The sequence below is a fragment of the Geospiza fortis genome, unplaced genomic scaffold, assembly GCF_000277835.1.
Source record: "Geospiza fortis unplaced genomic scaffold, GeoFor_1.0 scaffold17, whole genome shotgun sequence".
Lineage (NCBI taxonomy): Eukaryota > Metazoa > Chordata > Aves > Passeriformes > Thraupidae > Geospiza > Geospiza fortis.
Window position 1 is genome coordinate 329,561 of NW_005054438.1, and position 7,462 is coordinate 337,022.

General features: G+C 43.6%; 1 protein-coding gene across 1 annotated transcript in view; it reads right to left on the reverse strand.

Annotated features, from left to right (window-relative positions):
- Positions 1 to 5,721, reverse strand: part of AGPAT3 (1-acylglycerol-3-phosphate O-acyltransferase 3) — a 68,557-nt gene extending 62,836 nt beyond the window's left edge. Inside the window, exon 1 of the mRNA XM_031062157.1 lies at positions 5,687 to 5,721. The gene's annotated coding sequence lies outside the window, so the exon portion shown is untranslated. The remainder of the gene's footprint in view (positions 1 to 5,686) is intronic.
- Positions 5,722 to 7,462: the final 1,741 nt, after the last annotated feature.

Consider the following 7,462-nt stretch of genomic DNA (forward strand, 5'->3'; position numbering starts at 1 on the left):
CTAAGCAGATCTGCCGCTGCCTGCAAGGGGGACAGAAACAGTTCTATTTCCAAATGGGATAACAGGAACCTCAGAAACACACAGGATAAATCCTCACCAGAGCTGTACACTCATACCTAGTGCCATCCATTCCTGTTCATGTCTGGACAATGCTCTGAAGCCTGGGGAAAGGACTAATTTGAGCACAGCTCTTCACTGGGCTGATGAATCAGCTCTCCAGTGTGCATTCTCCTTAGGGAGAAAAGGGAGAATTGGCAGAGGACAGCACTGCAGAAGACAGCAATACAAGGAAACAGCTGCTGAATTGGATGCAGAAGCAGCCCATCATGTGGGGAACATTTTGGTGCAGTGTTCTTGGCCAAAATCCTCATCCCCAGCCGAGCACATCCTCCAGCATGAAAGGAACAAGCACATTCCCTTAGGAAATTCACAGGCGTTCCAACTCCAAAGTGCTGGCACAGCAAAACCCAGGGCTCTTGGTATGGCACATGCAAGTAATAACAAGACAGAAAATATTCTGTAACACATGGCAAATATCAAGGGAAACACATATCCATGATTCTAGCCTTGAAAGGACTGCAGTTGTGTGCACCCAAACGTGATGAGCTTGTCACATGCCCACACCTGTATTTCATGAAACCTGTACAAGTTTGAGGATAGTTTTTACAGCACCTTGAGGTCCACTGGCCTTAAGTCTGTACTGTAACTTCACTCATTAATCTTTCATAAGGTTAAATGCAAAATGAGCTTCAGGTCTTTTCTATAAAATTATTTTATAAAATCCTTAAAAATCCTCAGAATAAAACAAGAGTACAAAGCACCAGGTAGGTCCTCTATACCCTATACATGCTCACTTCCATAGGCAAAAACCTCTCCAGGAGAGGCTTCTACAGCTCAGGGATGCAGAATCAGTTCAATTTCCTCCTCTCCATGTGAAGGCAAAAACCATCCCTGGAAGTGTTCAAGGCCAGGTTGGATGGGGCCCTGAGGAGCTTGGTCTAGTGGAAGGTGTCCTTGCTCATGGTAGGGGTGTAGGAATGAGGTGATCTTCAAGGTTCCCTTCCAGTCCCTCCCATTCCAAGATGTTATTGATGATTCTATGAAGCACATAACAGAAAATTACAACTGCAAATGTACATGTGCTCCAAGGGATCTTCACACAACTCAATCTGTTCCACGAAGCAATTTTTATACTTTGAGGAACAGAAGTGGGTTTATATTCCTGTGCCAGACTGACTGGTCCTCTCCTTTTTCTTGGAAGCAAAAAAAAAACCCTTCTCTCGATTCTGTCAGCACAGAGATAAGGATCTAGCTTCAGAGAACTGCAAGTAACTCGACCTTTTAATTTTTCCTAATGCTTCACATGTGTCCCATCAGAAGCAGACTAACGTTTTCCTTATTTGTTCTTTTCCTGCACAGAAGAAAAGAGCTTTCAGTCTCTGTGAAAGACGATGCCTTGGGCACTCCCCATGGGCCTCTTATTGTTCACTGTGACTTATTTCTCCTGCTGGAAACTGGAGACTCATTCACCAGATTTCTCTGGTGACAGGTATAATAAGAGACAAGCAGATAACTTCTGTTGCATCTCTGGACACCTGCTCTGAAAGGGTTTTCTGTTCCTGCACACTGTTATTTGAACACATATTTGACCTTTCCAAGGCAAGCTCCAGTTTTCCACAGAAAAGCCTTGGTCTGACTGTCAAACTGAAGGGTGGTAAAGAAACCACTTGTTCTCCTCGAATATCTTCCAGCACTACCTTGGTGAAAAAAGAGAAACCAACAGCCTCAAGGACTTATTTCCAGTCCTGCAAAACACAGGGCTTAAGGCAAACAGGGCCTTACTGTTGTAGTACAAATACAACTGTGACACTGCCTATCAGGACTGCAAAAATACAGAGCCCAGTGAAGGAGTCACGCTGGTTTTTTCATGAGTTTTTTTCCATGTGACCAAAAGGTCTACTTTCCCCCACAAAAGCCTTGACAAGAACCCGGAAAAGCAAAGCAGCAGATTTTTTTTTTAAATTCTAAATGCTGAGCCACTGAAAACTCAGGGAGGGCTCTGCATACACAGCAAATTCCTGAGCCTGGTGAGACTCAGGACTTGAGATTGCTTCCTCCAAAGTCAGCCTGAAGAGTAGAACCATACTGGCAGGCTTCTAGTATTCACTCAATAGTTCTCAAACCAGTCAGTAACTCTACCCAAAAGGCATAAAAATTAGGTCCTGAAGAAATGGTGAAGAGGAAAACATGCACATGAGATTTTGGGGCAGTTCTTAAGCAAGGGAAGAAGAGCAGATAAAGAAAACTCCATCAGAGAGGCAGGAGAAGCAATGGGAGTGAACAAAGATGCTGGATGAAACTAAAACACAAAGAGGTCACAAGCCACATACCTCAGCAAAGACCAGCATCCCCTGGAACAAATTCCCAAGGGCCAGGACAGTCTTTGTAAACAAAATTTTTTTTAATCAAGTTTGGAAGCTTTCCTTGGAGAGAAATTGCAGTTTGCACACAGATTTATGAGACATGGGTTCATACCTGGGATAATTCCTACACCCTCTAATTTTGGCTTGTGACTTGAGAAGCCAAGGGGTGGCTCTGCAAAGGGATGAGGGGATGAAAAAGGGGAAGGAAAAGAAAGAGAAAGTACAGAAAAAGATACAGAAGGAAACAAAGAAACCATACTGATCATTAGGAAGAATGAGTTAAAGTAGCCTAAAAAGATAAGTATGTATGTAGAAAGTGGATTTCTTTTAGTAGAAGATGTGTGGGAGAAAATAAATGGAAAAAGAGAAAACAATTCTGTGCAGGAAACAGTTCTGGGGCTGGAGCAGGGCAAGCAGGGACCATGAAGGGAAAAAATGACAACTTTATTTGCTTTTTCTCTCAGATCACTGAGTATTTCAAGAATGACTTTTCCAAGCACAGAATTTCCTGTACCAGAGACAGGGAGCCTGGGTCCAGCTGGCCATGCAACTCAGTGACCAGCATTGAGCTGAGCTGTCAGTACACAATGCAACATGGCAAAAAGCCAGAAAAATGCTACATATTCACCCTGACTCTTCTGGGTGACAAATCCCCTGTTCCAAGCAAAATGTGGGAGAAGATGCTCTTTTAAACTCACTTTATTCCTCTCCATGCTGCCCTGATCAATACAGCTGTTGTTCATTTACTTTTTTTAAGCTCCATGACAAGGGAAAGCAGCGAAACTTTACCTGGACACCAGCTCTGGGGGGGGGATCAGGTGTGTGCAGGCATTGTGATCTATGCAGAGGGAAAGGGGACACCAGGAACAGGGACACAAAAGCAAGGGACTGCCCAGCCACGCTCTTTCTACTGCCTTCTTTAAGCAACAGCTACAGGATCCAGTAACAACAACCAAATTAAAAGGGTTTGCCACATAATGGTGTAAGTGCAGGTCTTTATAGTCAACAGCAGCTCAGGTGGAAAACTGTACAGGACAGATCAAAACATCCTGACTGATTCATTAGGCACAGAGGCTTCAAAGCAGGCTGGTTTGTCTCGTTTACAGCTCTATCAATGAAACCAATCAGCCTCCCTGAGCACAGCAAGAAAGTTTATTTAGGGCAGCACAGCAGGCTCCTCTCGCCTCTGCCAGGCACGGGTGGCAACTTCCAAGGGGTGCTGGACAGAGGGATCAATTCCCCCACCAAGATCCAAGTCTACTTCTATCTTTGCTCTAAAAATCACATCCAGCAAAACACACAAGAGAAACTTGCAAGTGGATGAACGCTGCATAAAAGCTTACAGCAGCTGAGCCCTGTCTTAGGCAGAAAATGCACACAGCATCATATGCACACAGAAAGCCATGGGCAAAAACCAACTTAGGGAAAATAAGTCTGCTGAAAGTCTTAGGGAAGTCAAAACAGGCAGCTTTACTACATTTTCTTTTGCTTCCACCTACATGTTTCATCCACTGAGAAAAAAAAAAACCAAACCAAACAAACAAAAAAACCCCACAAAAACAAAACAAACCAAACAAACAAAACCCCCAAAAAACCAAACAAAAAAAAAAAAAAACCACCACACACACACGAAAACAAACCAAGAGACAAAACCCCCTGTAATAAGCAGAGATATAAAACAAAATCATGTTTTGCCTCCCATCAGTCCTACAGAGTCTCTTTGCAGCTGGTGCAATACTGCCCTGGATCAGCTCAGAGAGCCTCACACTGCACAGGGTGGTGCCAAGCAGTGTTCACTCTGGAGGTGTCAGAAGAAGCAGAAAAAGCTCTGCTCATGTACAGATAGACTTGAATTACTCCAGAATGACTCAAGGAGAAGGGAATAATTATTCCTGAGCACTAGAGACAGCTGGCAATTTACTCACACCACATGCAGAAAGACTTCTGAGCATTCAGCAGCACAGCCAAAGAGATTTATTCCTTCTTGCCTGTGCCTCTCCCCCTGTGCTCCACTCTCTTTGCTCCTAGGAGCTCCATTATCTCTGTTAAAGTGTATTCCTTTTTAATCTACCTACTGCTTTCCAGATTCATTTCACAGCACGGACTTTAAAGTTTTAAAATCAAAGGGAAAAAAAAAAGAAATCACAACATTTGACCATAGGAAACTAACACTACCCAAATAACCAAGTTGGCTTTTTTTCCCCTTTCTCTGTATAAACTTTCTAAACACAAAGAAAGGCAATGAAAAAAAAAAAAAAGATAAATGAACAGTCAAATCCCCAAAAATCAGATTTCGCCTTGTCATTCAAATTTGACAGATCTGGGTCCTGCAGTAAGACTGACTGCCTTCAAGCTCCACCAAAAACACACAACTGCATCCACATATCAGTAGCCTCTTTTCACACCTCCTTGTCAGCCTGAGTACAGGGTTAAGCTTTCCCTGATTCTCATTTTTCTGGTGCCACAAGACTCTGAAATGGAACAGTAGAGCCACTTCCTACACAAAGAAATTAAAAAGAAGTGAGGTGCCTCTCTGCATCCATCACATTCATTTATTTCCATACAGGAAGCAAAAGATGTCTCCTTATTATCCTCAGAGGGAACAGAAATACATGAGTAAAGACAACTTTTCCTTAGTGGATGAGAAATTTAAAAAGTAATTGCTGTTTCAGGAATATGGAATCCATAAAGCAGTATTAGTAACTAAAGGTTAAAATATTTACTGGCACATGGAAAATAGAATTCCATGCTGACAGAGCATCCCAAGTATAGCACATTCAGTGATATATACATTAAGACCTCATACACACTCCAGAGGTGACATGTAGGGGAATTGTAGTGACAGGACAAGGAATAACCAGTACAAACTGAAAGAGGAGAAATTTAGGTTAGATAGGAGGCAGAAATTCATTACTATGAGGGTGGTCAGACACTGAAACAGGGGGGCTGTGGATGCCCTGGAAGTGTTCAAAGCCAGGTTGGATGGGGCTTGGAGCAACCTGGCTCCAGGCTCCTGCCCATGGCGGGAGGGTTTGGAACAAGACAATTTTTAAGATCCCTTCCAACCCCTGGACATTCTATGATTCTGCGATTGCAGCTTTTCTTTAACGAGTTCCCAGCTTCACTTTGCCCTCCAGCCCAATCATCACCCTTGAAATATCAAATCCCAAACCACTTCCAGCAAGCTGAGAAATGAGGTTGCCCCATTCTCCCCACCAAAGAGCTGCTGTGGCAGAGACACACAGGAACCAGCCCTGGCTTACCCACTGCAGGGAAAGCTGCTCCAGGAGAGAGGAACCGCAGGAGGAATTCAGGCACAGCCAGAGGAGCAGCTTGTTGGCCTCACCAACACCTCAGTGCCCCAGAGGGATGGCCAGCTCCACCTTCATGCCCTCTCCTAAATCCAGGGATCTCTCACCAAGGGAGTGCCCCAGAGTATCCCCAGCACCCTGAACACCCTGCTGCCTCCAGATGTGTCCAGCTGCAGGGCAGAGGATGAGGGAGGCACTGCTGGGATGGCTCAGGGAGGAACAGCCAGTGAGTTCTGAGCACATGCAAACCACCCCTCACGTCCTTCACGGGCCCAGCTGCAATCTCATGTTGCTTAAAATATAAATACCCCTTGGAAAAGGCACACAGCCAGGCCAAAGGGCACAGGTAAAGCAAGCACACAGCTGCCCTCTGGACCTCTGACAGGCTTTTTTTTTTATGGTCACAAGGAGGGGTAATGATTCCTCACGAGTGCATTTTGCCAAGGGCCAGAATTGGCTTTTCAACCCCGCGTCCTGCCCCACTGCCCAGCCCTGACCACAGCACTGCAGGCTCAGCTGTCACCTCCTTCCCAAGCTAAATCCACCCCCTGCAAGCTTTACCAACCCTGCTGCCAGTGACTTGTCACACCACAGAGCAGCATTTCATTACAACCCTCAAACATCATTTGAAATATTCAGAAAGCATGAACTACAGTATTACTTACCCATTACAATTCTAGAACACACTGCTGTGAGGCTCTTTTTCAATGTAGCTACTGGCAAACAGGATATATTTCGAGCCATATTCAAAGTAGTGGCTGAATTTTAGACAAAGAAAATTAGGTAAAAATAAGCAGAATGCCTTCTGAAATCAGGCACATTAACCACTACTGCAATGAGCATTTGATGCACTTCAAAGGAAGAAATGTTTACTTTCAGCAGTGCAATAACCTGGATTTTAACTCGTGCCTATCTCTCTAGTGACCATCACTTTAAATGCTGGTCACTAGAGAGATGGACATGAGTTACTGATCTGCAGGGAACATTTCTAGTTACTAATTTCTAGGTTTAAAGTTCTGTTTAGCAATTGATTCTTAAAAACAGCCAACTCTGCTCCTGTCTTTCTCTTGGACATAGAAAAAAACTAAGAGAAAAGGAATATATATGTAAACTGTCCCACCCTGCAACTTCTCCCCTTCCATTCTATGCCTTGCCTCCCAGAAGTGTATTCAAAAATAGAAAATACTTACTCAAAATACAGAACAACTGAATCTATATAGACCTATATAAGAGGAGTCATAACAAAACCAGAGTCTTAGTGACCAAGTAACCTGCAGCACCTTAACATCTGAGAGGTATTCAGACAACAAGAACAACATTACTCAGAGACTCCTTGAACTTTACCCCAGTTTCTCCTACTATCTACACTCATCTTTCTTTCCACAGCTCCGGATGGTTGTCATATTTTTTGTTCTAAGGCAGTTTGCAACAGTTTGCCCCTTTTGTAAGTCCAAATCACTCTTTAGGAATGGTGATAAAATTAAAAATAAAAAAGCAATTTCATTCAGGACACATAGGAATCCTGAAATCAAAAGGACTTAATTATCAGAGTGTTGTCCTCTGGATAACAGAGGATTGGAAAGCACAGAGGTGCAAGTAATTTTTGCTAGGGAATGACTTCTCTCTTCACAGGACAAATATTTTTCTGAAGCTGCTAATCACTGGAGTTGTTTTATTTTGTTTCTTCAGACCATCAGAGCTACCACCACAAAGCTATCACACAGTGTT